Genomic DNA, 17,075 nt, shown 5'->3' on the forward strand with positions numbered 1-17,075 from the left:
TCCTGTGAACCAACCAGTGATTTCTGGCTGCTACTCCGAAGAAACAAGAGAAATAAATATCACCTTTTGTTGGGACTCAGAGTTATATAAATGGCCCTCACCATACTGATACTTTCTGACTGAATTCCTGTCTACCATGAATACAAGAGATCCTAATAGGCAGGAATATCATTGCCCCTATTCAGCCTGAAAAAAAGCTCCTTAGAATTAAGGGTCCCCTTGTAAAAGGAAGGGGGGAAATACGTCAGAGGTGTTTGAACCAGAGGAGCCCATCTTGAATAGAGGCCGGGTAAAATGGGGTTGAGACCTGCTGGGCTGCATTCCAGGAGGTTAGGCATTCTTAGTCACAGGATGTTTACAGTTAAGGAAACAAGTTAATATTGTTTACTGAACAGAGCCAGGATTTAATAGACCTAGGAAATATCAGACCCAGGAAATGTTCTGATGTCCTGATACCTTAAAAACAAAAGCATTCTTGGTTTAAGTTTCACTTTAAAGATAATAATATATATACTTGCAGAACACAGTATTTACATAAACATTAACAAACCTTTGTTACAAGCCCTTGTAGCAGAGCACATCTCCCCCGTGATTTTTTGCTTTATCTTATATACAATCAAGCATTGTACCTAACGTGGGCATTTTCCTCCTCTTGCTTTTGGGAATGCCCTGCTCCATCTATGGACTAGCCATTCTTTTATTCCTTTATTTTATTTCTTTTTTTCTTTTTGTTTTTGATGGAGTCTTGTTCTGTTGCCCAGGCTGCAGTCCAATGGCGTGATCTCAGCTCACTGCAGCCTCTGCCTCCTGGGTTCAAGCGATTCTCGTGCCTCAGCCTCCTGAGTAGCTGGGATTACAGGAGTGCATGCTACCATGCCCGGCTAACTTTTGTATTTTTAGTAGAGATGGGGTTTCACCATGTTGGCCAGGCTGGTCTTGAACTCCTGACCTCAAGTGATCTACCTGCCTTGGCCTCCCAAAGTGCTGGGATTACAGGTGTGAGCCATTGCACTCAGCCTTCCTTTACTTTCTTAATAAACTTTCTTTAACTTTACTCTGTGGACTCACCCTGAATTCTTTCTTGCATAAGATCCAAAACCCTCTCTTGAAGTCTGGATTGGGACCTCTTTCCAGTAACAGAACCAATCCCTCTCAGATACCAAGGAATTACAGAATATCCTAAAGTCTTTCACAGAGCAGTAAAGAAGATCTATTCTTCAACAGGGAGCAAAGCTTCTAGAAATTACTCTTTTAGGTGTCACTCTGCCCATTTATTTATAGTAGCATCTCTCAATCTTTCTCCTTTCTCTCATTAATCTCCCAGATGACTCTCTCACATAGAACTCCAGCCTTTCTAGATTCTTCTATTCTGGGAGTAGCTCCATACCCTTTCATATGTAAATCAACTTAGTGTTTTCACTTTCTCTAATTCTCTTCACTTAGTACCCTAGCATCAGTAATCCAACAACCAAGGATTCTTAAAAGGTGAAAGAGGGCAAAATGCTGGGAATGGATACACATTACTAAAATCAATTATCATTATAGCTAAAAACACACTTTCAAGGCACTTGTGAAAATTTATCAGCTCAGTCCTATCCTCTCTTCCTCTTCTCCTAATTCATCCCCTTTAGGGTAAAGGTGGACTTCTTATAAAGGATTTATATTCCTCTCTAAACTAAGATACACAGGCTATACTCTAACTAGTGAATAAACTGAGGAATTACAGATATCTTACCTAATATTACAAATCTCACAGCATGGGCATTCCCAACTTGTTGAGAAAGACAGAACCTGCTTTAAAGATGAAACAGTCAATATGTACTTGGCCTCGACATTTTTTTAAAAAGTTGAGCTGCCGGGTGCGGTGGCTCATGCCTGTAATCCCAGCACTTTGGGAGGCTGAGGCGGGCGGATCACGAGGTCAGGAGATCAAGACCATCCTGGCTAACACGGTGAAACCCTGTCTCTACTAAAAATACAAAAAAAATTAGCCAGGCATGGTGGCGGGCACCTGTAGTCCCAGCTACTCAGGAGGCTGAGGCAGGAGAATGGTGTGAACCTGGGAGGCGGAGCTTGCAGTGAGCACAGCACAGCACTCCAGCCTGGGTTACAGAACGAGACTCCTGTCTCAAGAAAATAAATAAATAAATAAATAAAAAGTAGAGCTAAGATATCTTTTTCTTATTTCTCTCTAAATTGCAAGCCCCTTGAGGGCATCATTTGTGTTTATTTTAGGGCTTAGTGGCACTTTACTTATAGTAAGTGCTTAATTACTATTATTTCAAGATATATGTCTAATGATCCAAAAATGAGAAACAGATAAATCATTTAAAAATAAAATTGTAATTTTATTTTCCTTCCTTCCAAAATGCAAATTTCCAACACTCTAAAATGTTGTTTATCTGAAGAGCCTTTTCCAGCTCTGTTAAATCCGTAGAAGCATTAGTCATTCTTATTATCGAACCAAGAATTCATCCATAACCCTGTAATGGCTTTTCTGATCTCCTGAGGGAAAATACTGCTAAAAATAGATACTTGCCTTTTTTTTTTTTTTTTTTTTTTTGTGAGGAAGAAGTATGTACTTCAACATCCATCATCCTAGGAATATTAATAGTTTTACTCCTGGATTTTTGTTCTCAGTTCTAACATGATTTTGAAAGATAAAATATTTGGGTATAATGCTCATTTAATATAAGTCATATATGCATAAGACAAATCTCTGACCGTATTATGTGGTCCAAATATCCTTATTATACTTTAACGTAGAAAAAGCAAACAGCTTGTGTGGATGTTTGTTTTGTAAACAAACACACAAACATTGCATTCAGTCACTGGTCATATCTCTTCTAACCTAGGAGCCTCTACTGAGCACTAAATTGTAGAGCTTGGTATATCATTTGAAAAAAAATACTCACAAGCTTAAAAGTTTAAAACAAGATGAACCTTTATAGGAACTTCACTAAGGAAGGAAGGAGAAGCCAGGGGCTAGGTACCCCCACATTCCAGTTCCTTAGCAAATCAAAAGTACAGATTTTCTTTTATACCTGTATATATCCAATGTCTTCATTTGAATCTTCCTGAAAGCAGAGCCAGGTATGGAGCTCTCTGTGTGTGGCTCCCACTTTTCAAAGCTCGCATTCACCTAGGCACATTTTGGGTTTTAGGTACATAATTGAATCCTATCTCACCTTTCTTCCCCTCAGTGATTCTTCATAGTTTCTGGGTTACAATGGGCTCATTTTCCTGTTTTCCAGCATATTTATAGATTTATTTATATATTTATAATTATTTTTTACATTTTCTAGAAACTGGGCATAAGACAAAAAAGCTTGCTTTATGGGATTAATCTACTATCATAAATTGAAATCTTGAATTTTCACTAACCCTGTGATAATGGACTAGACAGGTACTAAAATCTCTATTTTGAGTTTATTATAATCTCTGCTAATGAACCTATGACAAAATTTTGTTCAAGATGGCTGACTAGATACCTGCCCTCCCCAGAAAGATGAACTAGTGACAAGAGTGGATCCCAGGTCTAGAAACTTATCTGGATGTTGCTCTTCTACATTAAAATATGAGTGCTAATCATCCGCCAACAATATATTCTCTCTCTCTTCCTGCCAACGGAATTCCCAAATTTTAGATGGTCACTCAGCTTGGGTCTACATATCCTAGCCTCCTTTGCAGATAGGTGTGGCCATGTGGGTAAATTCTAGTCAAAGAGATACAATGGAAACAATGGCGTGCTGTTAAATGTTTAACAACTAGCTTTCAGCTGGGGAAGTGGGAGCTAATTTGTAGCAAGTGTTGATCTCTCGGGATGTAAATACTCCCATCATGTGTAGTAATTTCAAGCTACAATGCAAAGTTGGGAAGAGATTTCCACACCATTCGATAGTATTCCCATCATACTGATGACATAGATGCAAATAACCTCAATAGCCTAGACACAAGCATACCTCAAAAATATTGCATGTTCAATTCCAGACAACTGCAATAAAATGGTTATCACAATAAAGTGAGTCATACAAATAAGTTTGTTTCCCAGTTCACATAAAAGTTATGTTTACACTATATTGTAGTCTAGTGAGTGTTCAATGGTGTCATGTCTTTAAAAAACAACGTATGTACTGTAATTTAAAATACTTTATTGCTAAAAATGCTTAGGATCATCTGAGCCTTTAGCAGGTCATAATCCTTTTGCTGGTAGAGGCTTTTGCCTCTACCAGTAGCTACTGACTGATCAGGGTGGTGGCTGCTGAAGGCTGGAGTGGCTGTGGCAATTTCTTTACATAAGGCAATAGAGCTTGTTGCTTTGACTGACTCTTCCTTTCATGAAAGATTTCTCTGTAGTATGTCGCTGTTTGATAACATTTTACTTGCAGCAGAACTTCTTTCAAAATTGGAGTCAATCCTCTCAAACTCCGCTGCTGTTCTATCAGCTAAGTTTATGTAATGTTTTAAATACTTTGTTATTATTTCAACAATGCTCACAGCATCTTCACCAGGACTAGAATCCATCTCAAGAAACCACACTTTTTGCTCATCCATCAGAAGCAACCATGATCTGTTAAAATTTTATCATGAGATTTCAACAATTCAGTAACATTCTCAGGCTTCACTTATAAATCTAGTTCTCTTGCTATTTCCACCACATCTGTAGTTGCTTCCTCAATTGAAGTCATGAGCCCATGAAAGTCATCCATAAGGGTTGGAATCAACTTCTCTCAAACTTCTGTCAATGTTGATGTTTTGACCTCCTCCAACAAATCATGAATGTCCTTAATAGCATCTAAAATGGTAAATCTTTTCCAGAAAGTTTTTGATTTACTTTGCCCAGATCAATCAGAGGACTTACTATGTATGGCAGCTATAGCCTTATTGAAATATATTTTTTAAATAATAAGACCTGAAAGTCAATTCATGGGCTGCAGAATGGATGTTGTGTTAACAGGCATGAAAACAACATTAATCTTCTTGTACATCTCCATCAGAGCTCTTGGGTGACCAGATGGATTGTCTATGAGCAGCAAGCAGTAATATTTTTAAAGGTATTTTTTTCCTAAGCAGGAGGTCTCAATAGTGGGCTTAAAATAATTAGCAAACTAATAATTAGTAAACTAATATTAGTAAATATTAGTAAAATAACTGGAAACAGATGTCCTGTCATCCAGACTTTGTTGTTCCATTTGTAGAGCACAGGCAGAGTCAATTTTACATTATTCTTATGGGCAATGGGATTGTTGGAATGGTAAAAGAACTTGGCTTCAACTTAAAGTCAGCAGCTGCATTAAGCCCCTAACAAGACAGTCTGTCCTTTGAAGCTTTGAAGCCAGGCATTTATTTCTCCTCTCTAGCTATGAAAGTCCTACATGACATGTTTCTCCAATAGAAGGCTGTTTTACCTACATTGAAAATCTACTGTTTAGTGTAGTGACTTTTATCAATGATCTTAGCTGGATCTTCTGGATAACTTGTTTCAGCTTCTACATCATCACTTGCTGCTTCACCTCGCACTTTTATGTTATGGAGACAGCTTCTTTCCTTAAACCTCGTGAGCCAACCAACTTCAAACTTTTCTTCTGCAGCTTCCTTTCCTCTCTCAGGTGTCATAGAATTGGAGTTAGAACCTTGTTCTGAATCAGGCTTTGACTTATGGAAATGTTATGGCTGGTTTGATTGTCCACTAAAACGTTCTCCGTATCTTCCTATCATTTGCATGTTCACAGGAGTAGCACTTTTAATTTCTTTCAAGAATTTTTCTTTTGCATTCACAACTTGACTAACTGACACAAGAGGCCTCGCTTTTAGCCTGTCTCAGTTTTTGACATGACTTCCTCACTAAGCTTAATCATTTTTAGCTTCTGATTTCAAGTTAGGGACATGTGACTCCTCCTTTCATCTGAAAATGTGGAGGCCATTGTAGGGTTATTAATTGGCCTAATTTCAATATTGTTGGGTCTCAGGGAGTAGGGAGGCCCCAAAGACAGGGAGAGAGACAGGGGAATGGCCAGTTGGTGGAGCAGTCAGAACACACGCACATTTATTAATTATGTTCGCTATTTTATATGAGCATGGTTCATGGCACCCCTAAACAATTACAATAGTACCATCAAATATCGCTGATTACAGATCACCATAATGAATATAATAATAATGAAAAGTTTGAAATATTGTGAGAATTGCCAAAATGTGACACAGAGACATAAAGTGAGCACAAGCTGTTGGAGAAATGGTGCTAGTAGACTTGGTCAACACAGGATTGTCACAAACCTTCTATTTGTGAAAAATATATCTGCAAAGTTTAACAAAGCAAAGCACAGGTCTGCCTGGCAATAGTAAAATGTAGTAAAATAATTTTCAAAAGATGAGTTTTGAATATTTACCTTATTTTTAATATAATTTGTTTAATGATACATTATATACAAATTAATTTTTAGTAATGACTGTGTTTAACAACTGGCTCACAAAATTGAAACTTTTTAACAAATGCTTCTTGTGAACTGGTACAAGCTGGTGCAAGTCAACTCTGGTACACCTGTGAATGAAATCTGTGTCTTACCCCTCCAGTGGCATATTAGATGTTATGTTTTGAGCTGGAAAAAGTAACTGCTTTGCTGTTTTGATTGTATGCTGGAGGAAAGTGGTATTCATGGATATTTGAGTGTTCAGAAGGTACACTGTGGCACAGACTGCTAATTGTCCCTAATATTCACTTTTTCTTTCTTTTCTTTTTTCCTTCTTTTTCTTTTTTCTTTTTCCCTCCCTCCCTCCCTCCCTCCCTTCCTTCCTTCCTTCCTTCCTTCCTTCCCTCCTTTACTTTTTAGTACAAGAAATCTCCATTTAAAAACTGGGTAGCTAGGCACACAGCTAAAGGCCACTTTTTCCAGACCCCTTGCAGTTAGGTGTGGCAACCACATTCTGGTAAAAGCAATGTGAACAGAAGTGGTCTGTGCAACTCTTGGGTCACATTCTTAAAAGGAAGATGAGTGACCTCTACTTATTTTTCTCCTTTTTTCTACGTGGGTTAAAACAGATATGATGATGCTGAGTCACCTTTGATTTTGAGGATAAGAAAAACATCATAGAGGATGGCAGAGCAACAAGAAGAACGAAATGAAAATCTCTTAATGACTTTATGGACCAGAGCTTCTTTATCCTTTTGTCCTACTTAGCAGCTTGGACATTCATATAAAAGAGAAACAAATCGGCCGGGCGTGGTGGCTCACGCTTGTAATCCCAGCACTTTGGGAGGCTGAGGCGGGCGGATCACGAGCTCAGGAGATCGAGACCATCCTGGCTAACACAGTGAAACCCCGTCTCTACTAAAAATACAAAAAATTAGCTGGGCGCGGTGGCGGGCGCCTGTAGTCCCAGCTACTCGGGAGGCTGAGGCAGGAGAATGGCGTGAACCCGGGAGGCAGAGCTTGCAGTGAGCAGAGATCTCGCCCCTGCACTCCAGCCTGAGCGACAGAGCGAGACACTCATCTCCAAAAAAAAAAAAAAAAAAAGAAAAGAAACAAATCTTCCTTCTCGTTAAAGCCATTGTTATTTATTCTCTGCTAAAACAGCTAAAGCAATATACAGAAGCTGATAACAATAATTCCAGTTCTCTGAAATAAGACACTACCTAATGCTTTTGCTAAGAACCCTCCTCCTATTTCAGAAATAATTGATTATAAGTAATCAACTTATTACAAGATTTTATGGACCAATATAGTTTTTCTATTGAAAGACATGGCCCCTATGCAATCTCATATTTCTTCCTAAAACATGTTTTAATTGTTTGATGGGTATAATTATGATAAAATTACTATTTGATATGTTATTGAAGGTTTTCAGATAGCATTATATCTCTACATTTCATTTTGGGAAGTTTCAATATCTTTCAGCTCACTGATTCTTTTCTTGGCCATGTCCAGTATACTAATGAGATCATCAAAGGCATTTTAAAATTTCTATCACAGTGGTTTTGATCTCTCGCATTTTTAAAATTCTTTCTAAGAGTCCCCACTTCTTTACTTAAGTTATCCAACCATTCTTGAGTGTTGTCTGTTTTTATCTTTTTTTAATCTATTAGAACCCATAACATATTAATTATAGTTATTTTAAATCCACCATCTGATAATTCTAAAATCTTTGTCAGAACCAGATCTGGATCTGATGTTTGTTTTGTTTCTACATTCTGTGATTTTTATTGCCTTTTAGAATGGCTTGAATTTTTTGTTAAAAGCCAGACATAATGTATCAGAAAATAGAAATTATGGCAAATAGGACTTTGATGTAAATGTTCACGTTAACCTGGCTAGAAGTTGGACTGTGTTTAATGTTTGCTTTAGCTATAGGTGTCTGAGACTTCAAATTCCTCTAGTGTTTTTGTTTTTGCCTCCGCTGTTGACTTTGGGCTTCCCTAATACTCCTCAAAGAGTCTACATCTTGCTGCTATTTCAGCTAAAATCCACTGCCATTTTACTAGACCCCTATTGGTGTGGTGGTAAGGTGCTGGGGAGGGAAAGCATTCTACAAACTTATAATGAAATCTTAATCTTTTAATAGGCCTGTATCTTTGGGCTGTGACCATCACCAGTGTTTCTTGGCTTTATTTTTCACCTCTTGTGAGAGAGAAATGCTAGAAGGGAATGGAGTAGGGAAAATGCCCTTCCTTAACTTGGAATAAGATCCTGGTTAAAAGTCTTTTCTCCTGGAGATTAGGCCTTTGTCATATAGAATACCCTGGGCATATTTCAAGATGGTTGCTCTTCCTTTTACCCTACCAGAGCCACCAGGAGATCATGCTCAATTTTTTTCCCATAAGTATGTGGTGGGGATCCTGGAGATAAATCTCAAGAAAATATGGACTCCCCGCCCCCGCCATAAGACTGCATTCCAGAATTTTCTTCCTTTCATTTTAGTCCCCACTCTACCTCTAGCAATTTCTTATTATTGCCATTTAAGTATTCCTACCAGCTTATGGCTCTAGCTGCTTCTGCTCCTGGTTAACAGACCTCATCTGTGACTCCTTTAATTCACCCATCTCTCCAGATTTCAGGGTGATGGTTTGCCCTGTACTTCAGTTCTCTGATGGGTCCAAGAAAAAAAATCATTGATTTTTAGTTCACCTTTTCCTGTCATAAGGATGGGAGTGACAACTTTCCAAGCTCTTTATGTGTTAGAGCTGAAATAAGAAGTCCAACAGCACGCTATCTTAACTTAGAATATTATGGTTGTATACCATATTGAATTTAAATGGAAATTTTAAATGAATTTTTAAATTTGAAACTTAGGGCTGGGCGTGGTGGCTCATGCCTGTAATCCCAGCACTTTGGGAGGCTGAGGTGGGTGGATAACCTGAGGTTAGGAGTTTGGAGACCATCCTGTTCAACATGGCGAAACCCCATCTCTACTAAAAATACAAAAATTAGCCAAGCGTGGTGGTGGAAGTCTGTAATCCCAGCTACTCAGGAGGCTGAGACAGGCGAATCACTGGAACCTGGAGGCAGAGGTTGCAGTGAGCCGAGATAGCACCATTGTACAACAGCCTGGGTGACAAGAGTGAAACTCCATCTCAAAAAGAAAAAAAAAAAGAAAAGAAAAGAAAAAGAAACTTAGATTAGATCTGGCGAAAAGGATCATTTACTCCAATATTAGGAACTTTGGATTCACTGGCAAGCTGTTCATATAAATTACAAATATCAGGATGTTGTAGGCAAAATCTACCATCTCAGATCATGCCACATAGATGGGAACCTTCTGGGCTGGCTCTACTAAAACCACCAAATAGGTACCTGGCTTATGTCAAAGGACATTCAGTGAATTTGAATTTTACCTTAAGCTAAGTGAATGAATTTCTAGTGATATGAGGGTGGACTCATGGTTTCCTGAAAATTTGAGCCTATTAGGATGGGGAAAGGGACAGGAAACTGAATGGGTGTTCACAGTTTAGTGCCATAAAAATCAGGAAAGCCAAGGAAGAAGATATCCTATAGAAACCACCCAGACACCAAGAGGCTCTGACTTGCCAAGACTTCCATGGATGGGTGGCCACAGGGTAGCATTATGGTTCCCAGAATAGTCTCAGACCACAGAAATGTAGACTAAGGTTATGTACTCAGCAATGTGATCCTCAATTGGGGAAAATCTCACTCCAAAATGTTGCAGCTCTCTTGGAATAAGTAGCCTGTGTTATTACCTCAATTCACTGTTGACTTGTATGACTTCACTTGTCCAGAACCCATTCGTTCAATATTCTCTTCACAGCCATATGCCATGAGCACTGTTGGTTTCCCTTTCCCTGTCTCACAAATGATTCAAATCTATTTCCACCCACCTGCTACCTCTTGTACTCTGAGAGTGGGATATTTCCTCTAAAGAGAACCTGTCAGTGCTAATTATGGAGGAAAGCCTATGAGGCAATGTGTAGGTTTAAAAGACAAGAAAGTCCCCCACAGAGGTTCTGTGAAACACTGGATACACTGACAACTTAATAAAAGCTTGATTCAGTGACAGTTTTAACACACTGGCATGGAAAGTATCATTAGAAATAAAGTGACTTTCAAGGGAAAAAGTGTTTTATGGAACTGTGTGAAGAGCTATGATTGATCTTAAATTTCCTCTGTTTCATGGCTCCTGAAGTGGTGCATCAAAGAACAACTGGTATGGGAGTTGTATTTCTCCTCAGGGCCCACACCTGGTAACAGCTTCTTTGTGGCATTGGGGAGTGTCATTGTTTGTGAAACTCCTTCATCCAGAGAAAAGAGGCTGACTGTTCTGCTTTCTTTCTCTTCCAAACCCACATTCATATAGAGCTAACTTGGAGGGTGGGTAAGAGGAAAGGCAAAAAGAAGCAGGGAGAGGCTGAGCCATGTGGACATAGTTGCATGTGTGTGTGCTCTGGATTGGGGCAAACACAGTCAGGGGAACATTTGGTAGGCACAGCTTTGAGAAAAACAAGCTTGATGTTGTTTGTTTCAGACATGTGAAGGATCACTGGATTTACAAAAAGTTTTTTCTCTCTTTTATCGTTCTCATGGAAATAGTAGGAAGCTATTACTGTGTGCTCGAGCTTCACCAGTGTTCTAAAAAGTTGCCTGATAAATCAGACACATGGCAGCCAAACAATGTATTGATGAGTTTGTACTTTATTACATGGCTTGGGAGATGATGAAAAAATTATTATTAAACAAGTGTCAAGAGCTCAGTATGCATAGTAGCTACTAGGGTTAGCAGTTCAACCTGAAAAAGAAAAAAAACTATACAAAATTCTAAATGAGGTATGTCTATCCATGTTTATGACTGTTATCCACCAACATTTCAAATAATCCAATCTGACTATCTAAAAGAAGCCACTTAGTCAAGCTCTAAACATTTATGCTTATTTTCATGAAGCATATGTAATAGTCAGACTTTCTATGGCCATGAATTACAATAATGACTCAAGAAAATAAACAACGTGATAGATTCCTCCCACCAAGAGGAATCTAACCACCTTGTGAATCTAACCACCTTATGAATTGCTTTGCCCAAAATACGAAAGAAGTAATGTTGTTCCAATTCTGAGCCCAGGTGGCAAGAAATCTTGCTTACTTCTGCTTTGTCTCTTGGATTCTTTCCTTTGTATAAGTCTAGGCTAGCTTGGTGAAAGATGACAGAGCAGGAGGAGCAGAGCTTAGTCATCCCCATCTGAGGCTAACCTAGACCAGCCAGCCACCAGCTGACTCACCAGCTGAACATAGATATGTGAATGAGCCAAGCTGAAATCAGCTGAGTGCAGCCCAAATTAGCAAGACTCCGATTACCCAGTTAACCAACAGACTTCTGAAAAATTATAGATGGTTGTTGCCTGAAGTCATTACATTTTGAATTGGTTTATTACAAAGAAATCGGTAATTGATATGTCAGTGAATATTAACTTTCTCTGGGAACTGCTGCCCGATTTAAGTCATTCTAATTTCTTTTGGGGTTTAAGAATGTGCAACAGGACATGTTTTCATTCTGATGTAATCTTCAGAAGAGGATATGGTTTGTTATAGACTAACTTTTTACTTTACTAAAACCCCAAGTCCCTCTATCATCTTAAGAAATGTCAATATCCATATGGAAGATCCTTTCTAGTTTGATGTTTTCTTGACCTTCTGAATTCCAAGAAACTTAAACCCTATGACTCTTCAACAACCATTTCTTCTTGCCTAAATTGCTTCACACCAGAAATTATAATCTCCAACATCTGTTAGCCTCCTTGCATGTCTCATCAAATCTGATTTTCAAATTTATTTAGTTTCTATCCTTGGTTCCTTTATTTTTTGCAACATGTCAGCTCCTGTTGGTCTCACTTATATGATAGACACTAATCATTGGCTCACTTAACTCCAACATCAAACCCCTCTTCCTAGGCCTCCCTCTATTATAGTGGCTAGAATATTAAAGCTTTGAAGTTCTGGTCTTTGCAACAAGAGATGCAATGTGATACACTTTTGTCCAAAGAGGTTAAGGGGAGACTCAATGGAAAACTGCCCTCCCAAAGTAACACTTCATTAAGAGAAAGCTTTTGAACCTTTCCTTCTCCTTTCTGCCTGGAACTCATGTGGGATGATGCCCTTGTTCAGCAGCTATATTGCAACAACAAAAATAAAAGCGATGCAAAAAGGATGAGGAAGAAGAATGATATATTGATGTTACTGTGGAGTCAAAACATGACCCTAAGCCCCTTCTTCAGGATTTTTGTTGTATGAGAAAAATAATTTCTTATTTAACCTATCACATATGGTAAGGTTTTCTGTTGCTCACGAATGTACTGTAAAGTTATATTGATACAATGTCCTTCCCTATTTGTTCCTTCTGGATTTTTGTTTTGTTTTGTTTTTGAGATGGAGTCTCGCTCTTTCTCACAGGCTGGAGTCCAGTGGCTTGATCTTGGCTTACTGCAATCTCCAACTCCTGGGTTCAAGTGATTCTCCTGCCTCAGCCTCCTGAGTAGCTGGGATTACAGATGCGTGCCACCACACCTGGCTAATTTTTTTTTTAATTGTACTTTAAGTTCTAGGGTACATGTGCCAAATGTGCAGGTTTGTTACATATGTATGCATGTGCCATGTTGGCGTGCTGCACCCATTAACTCGTCATTTAGCATTAGGTATATCTCCTAATGCTTTCCCTCCCCCCTCCCCCCACACCATGACAGGCCCCGGTGTGTGATGTTCCCCTTCCTGTGTCCAAGTGTTCTCATTGTTCAATTCCCACCTATGAGTGAGAACATGCAGTGTTTGGTTTTTTGTCCTTGCAATAGTTTGCTGAGAATGATGGTTTCCAGCTTCATCCATGTCCCTACAAAGGACATGAACTCATCCTTTTTTATGGATGCATAGTATTCCATGGTGTATATGTGCCACATTTTCTTAATCCAGTCTAACACTGATGGACATTTGGGTTGGTTCCAAGTCTTTGCTATTGTGAATAGTGCTACAATAAACATATGTGTGCACGTATCTTTATAGAAGCATGATTTATAATCCTTTGGGTATATACCCAGTAATGAGATGGCTGGGCCAAATGGTATTTCTAGTTCTAGATCCTTGAGGAATCGCCACACTGTCTTCCACAATGGTAGAACTAGTTTACAGTCCCACCAACAGTGTAAAAAAAATATGGAACACTTTATGAATTTGCATGTCATCCTTGCGCAGGGGCCATGCTAATCTTCTCTGTATCGTTCCAATTTTAGTATATGTGCTGCCGAAGCGAATACACACCTGGCTAATTTTTGTATTTTTAGTAGAGACGAGGTTTCACCATGTTGATCAGGCTGGTCTCGAACTCCTGACCTCGTGATCCACCCGCCTCGGCCTCCCAAAGTCCTGGGATTACAGGCGTGAGCTACCGCACCCAGCTGTTCCTTCTATATTTATTAACTCTTGCCTTCTATCACACGATCCTGAAATATTTTAAATTAGAATCTCTGCAAGCACCCATCTTCTCTTAGACTTGAATTATAAAGTCCTTCTAGAGAAATCATACAAGCATGTATTTTTACCACTACAAATTTATCATTCCCAGCTTCAGTATGTCCTCAATACTAGAGTAAATCTTCCCTGTCTTCACTTAGTAACAGCTATTAATGTTTATCATTCTTCTTACTCTTTGCAATGTGACTTTGCAGAATGCTCTACACAATATCACTTTGTACTTTATATAGAGGCCATAATATGGGAACTCCATTTCACTTTTCTTCTCCCACTCCCTTCTTTCCTGAAAACTTATCTTTATCTATTCCCATCCTTATTTTTATATTCCCAGTTCAGTGGAGAAATACCCCTTCTTCTAACCAAAGCTAATTCCTTTTTCTGTGCCCCAGTGTTCATTGCCTTCTACCTGCTCAGAGATCACTCTGCCTAAGTCATTCCTTCTTCTGTTTGTTCAACTACTCTCTCTTTGCTAGTTTTGTCTCCTAAGCATATAAATGTACTTATATCTCCACAATCTTCAAACAGCACACTTTCTCTTTATTCATACCCATCTACCTATCGCCCTCTACCTCTCCACATTGCGTTTAGTCTTCAGTTTGCGTTTAGTCTGTCTCCACAAAACAGTAGATTATTCTATTTTTACACTCTTCAAATCTTCTGCAATTGTGGTTTCAAACCCACTACTCCATTAAATGTGCTCTAATTAAGGTAAACAGAATCCTTCTAATTGCCCAATTAAATGTGCTCTTTTCAATCTTTGTCTCATTTTCTTTCTTTGTCATTCACTCTCTTTTTGAAAACTCTGTGTGTTAGTCAACTATTGCTGCATAACAAACCACCCCAAAACTCAGTGACTAACGAAAACCAATCATTTATTATTACAAAACAAGTCTGTGGGTTAGGTGGGGGTTGTTTGATCTAGGCTGGGCTCAGCTGAGAATAACTTATTCTGCTATGGGCAGCGAGCTACCCAGGTTTGTCCTTCTCATGGCAGAGACATAAGAGTACAGGACAAATTGTGCAAGCTGCTTTTTAAACCTCTGTTTTTGTCATATTTCCTGGCATTTCACTGGCTAAAGTATGCCATATGATTGAGCCTAGAGTCACAGTAGAAGAGCACTGAAAACGTACGGGACAATGGGAATGAATACAGGGAGGGGTAAAAATTAGTCATTAATGCAATTTACCTACTCTATTACTTTTTTTTGTTTCTCTCTCTCTCTCTCTCTCTGTGTGTGTGTATGTGTGCATGTGATCACTTCTATAATTGTTCTTATCTATCTTTTAAGGACTCTTCTACTGCCCATCCCATCCCTTGGATATGAGCGTTTCCTAATATGTCAGCCTCTGCTTGTTTTTCTCTCTGCATACTCCTCCTGGGTGATCTAACTACCCCCTATATATTAAGGATTCTCAAATTTATATCTCCATATATACCCTTCTTTAGACAAATTGAAGCATTTGTAATTTTCCACACGTGCTTTTTCATGCCTCTATGCCTTCGTGCATTCTGTTACTTTTTCCTGGCAGTTCCACCTTCCTTAGCCTCGTTCACATCTACAGCTTCTCCAAGAAGCAGCCTAGTTGAAGCATCAGTTTCTCTTTCTTCCTCTTACTTCAAAGACCAGGCCAGTGTTAGAACATAACAGGCTATCAACAAACATTTATTGAAATAATTATTTAAAATAAAAGTAGCATGCATTTCATTTTGTTCCAAAATTTTAAACAAGTCATAGTCTGTTGGGCAAAGACACAACACCAAAATTTGTTTTAGACTACTAAGATGAAAGGTGACATACAACCAGATTTTATGCTGCTCTTTTCCTCCTACTCCTCTTCAAGCAAGATTCACAACATGATACATACTGGCTGGGAGTGAATGATTCATTTTATTTGAACCTGAAATATAACCTCTAAATGATAGACCTTAAATAGTTGTTTTCCCACCTAGTGGATGGCATTGTTTCCTGGAGTTGACCTTTTGTACTTTCACTTTCATTTTATATGTAAATGGCTGAATGTATTTTTGGTGGGTGATATGGCTTGGCTGTGTCCCCACCCAAATATCATCTTGAATGGTAGTTCCCATAATCCCCATGTGTCATAGGAGGGACTCAGTGGGAAGTGATTTCATCATGGAGGTGGTTTCCCCCCTGCTGTTCTCATGATAGTGAGTGAATTCTCACAAGATCTGATGGTTTTATAAGCATCATATAGTATATAAGCATCATATATGACAGATCCACTGGCAGCTTGCACCATGCTGTCTGGCATTTCCCCTGCTTGCACTCATTCTCTCTCCTTCCACCCATGGAAGAAGTGCCCTCTGTCAGGATTGTAAGTTTCCTGAGGCCTCCCCAGCTATATGGAACTGCGAGTCAATGAAACTTCTTTTCTTTATTAATTACCCAGTCTTGGGCATTTCTTTATAGCGGCATGAGAATGGATTAATACAGTAAATTAGTACTGCAGAGAGTGGAGTGCTGCATTAAGTATACCCAAAAATGTGGAAGTGACTTTGGAGGGCTCAGAAGACAGAAAGATGTGAGAAAGTTTGGAACTTCCTGGAGACTTGTTGAATGGTTTTGACCAGAATGCTGATAGTGATATGGACAATGAAGTCCAGGCTGAGGTGGTCTGAGATGGAGAAGAGGAACTTCTTGAGAACTGGAGCAAAGGTAACTCTTGCTATGCTTTACTAAAGAGACTGGCAGCATTTTGCCCCTGCCCCAGGGATCTGTGAAACTTTGAACTAGAGAGAGATGATGTAGGGTATCTGGTGGAAGAAATTTGTAAGCAGCAAAGCATTCAAGAGGAAGCAGAGCATAAAAGTTTTAAAAATTTGCAGCCTGCTGATGCGATAGAAAAGAAAACCCCATTTTCTGAGGAGAAATTCAAGCTGGCTGCAAAAATTTGCATAAGTAATGAGGAGCCCAATGTTAATCACCAGGACAATGAGGAAAATGTCTCCAGGGCATGTCAGAGACCTTCATGGCAGTCCCTCCCATCACAGGCCTGGAGGCCTAGGAGGGAAAAGTCATTTTCTGGGCCAGGTCCAGGACCCCCCTGCTCTGTGCAGCCTTGGTACTAGGTGCCCTGTGTCTCAGCTGCTCC

At 39.1% G+C, this 17,075-nt stretch overlaps 1 non-coding gene across 1 annotated transcript; it reads right to left on the bottom strand.

Annotated features, from left to right (window-relative positions):
* Positions 1-13,637: 13,637 nt before the first annotated feature.
* On the bottom strand, positions 13,638-13,744 carry LOC115833373. The gene has a single exon (XR_004028811.1). It is a non-coding gene; the product is annotated as a U6 spliceosomal RNA (small nuclear RNA).
* Positions 13,745-17,075: the final 3,331 nt, after the last annotated feature.

The sequence above is a fragment of the Nomascus leucogenys genome, chromosome X (genome assembly GCF_006542625.1).
Source record: "Nomascus leucogenys isolate Asia chromosome X, Asia_NLE_v1, whole genome shotgun sequence".
NCBI lineage: Eukaryota > Metazoa > Chordata > Mammalia > Primates > Hylobatidae > Nomascus > Nomascus leucogenys.